Source organism: Galeopterus variegatus, unplaced genomic scaffold (genome assembly GCF_000696425.1).
Source record: "Galeopterus variegatus unplaced genomic scaffold, G_variegatus-3.0.2 Scaffold2589, whole genome shotgun sequence".
Lineage (NCBI taxonomy): Eukaryota > Metazoa > Chordata > Mammalia > Dermoptera > Cynocephalidae > Galeopterus > Galeopterus variegatus.
In genome coordinates, this window is record NW_007728700.1 from 244,394 (window position 1) to 246,068 (window position 1,675).

Genomic DNA, 1,675 nt, shown 5'->3' on the forward strand with positions numbered 1-1,675 from the left:
TGCCCCGCCCTGCCCAGGAAGAGTTTCAGGTGTCTAGTCTCTCCAACTGCAGGGTGTGAGCTCCTCGGGGGAGGGTCCCACAGCACACAGTTCCTCTTTGACTCCCCCCAGCACGGTTTGACCCATCGCCCTCCGGGAGTGCTCTCCGGCAGCTTCAATGTAGCTCCAGAGCACTCTGGGCTCCCCTCTCCCAACNGGGGGCAACACTGAGGGTTGCGATCCGTTGCCGGACACGGAAAAAGACAAAAGACAAAAAAATAAAAAATAAAAATAAAGTTATTTGTTCTTGGAAAAATAAAATAACATGTTTGAAATAACTAATACCACATCTTAAATTACTTACAAACTCTTTCAAATGGGAATAAACTAACAGATTATAAACTTGTGACACTTGGAATAATTGTTGCAATGAAGTGCAGTTTGTTCATGTAAGCTCCATTATTTCTGATATATGTCATTATTGCGTAGGGCAATATTTTGGAATTTGTGAATCTCTCAACCACTTTTACTAATTAAAGGAACTAAAGAAATAAACTCTCCTAATAAATTAAACCTATTTTTATACATTTAATTTTGAAGAACTGAATGAGACTGAGTCACCAAGTGTTTTTGGTTTCGGTTTTTGAAGTAATTCATTCAAGGCCACACAGTAAGTGTCACAGCCTCATGTGGGAAGATTTCAGCAAAGGGGGCTGAGGATGTTTTCCTATGTGAGTCCTACGGGATCAGTTAGAAGAAGAGGCACAGAGAGAAGGGAAATGTTATGAGATAACATTTCAGGTAGAAGAAACAGGATTAAAAAAAAAATAAGGGTGACAAATATATGCTATTGAAAAGGAAAACTTGTCATTTTGGTTTTGTTATAACAAAAACTGCAGTATTGACTACAGAGAAAGAAGGGCTAGAGAGCTAATCAGGGCCTCCTCAGGGACGGTGGACTTTGACATGTTATGGGTAATTTTTAGGCCACTAGAAGCAAAGTAAAAGTTTTTAGCAGAGAGTTAAGATGGTAGTTTTGTTTGTTATAAAGATCATTTTGATAATGGATTTGAGTAGAGAAAAATGGATCAGAGAAACAAGTTAGAAGGACATTTCAGCATTTTAAGCAAGTGAATTAACGCCATAGTAGAATGGAAGAAGAAGAAATAATGAGTTAAGAAGTGCACTGGAGGTAGATTTGGAGAGATTTGTTCCTTGACTGAATGTGGGATGTGAGGAGGAGTGAGGGCATAATTCTCACATATCTAGTTTGAATGGATGATGATATCATCAAAGGAGGTTGAGAATTGATGAGAAAGAGGTAGTTTAAAATTAGAGAATGTGGACACATTGAGTTTGAAATATCAGTGGGTCATCGAGGTCCAGCTAGTCCAGTAGATTGTTGAATGTTTATGTCAGAAGCATGAGAAGAGTTTAATTATACAGAATGAAAAAACTGATTACTTAGGGATAATGCACACTGTTATATGAGTTGTGGGTGATGAGTGGAACCCCAAGGATCATCGGTGTTCAAAGAAAATGTAGAGGAGGAAAAGCGCAACTAAAAGCTTGAAGAGAACTAATGGGACAAGCATGCTCCAGATAAGAAGGAAGAACACAGGCAATGCCAAATGAAGGCTCAATATTAAATTATTAAATTAATTTAATTTATTAAATTAAAGTATTTATTTAATTG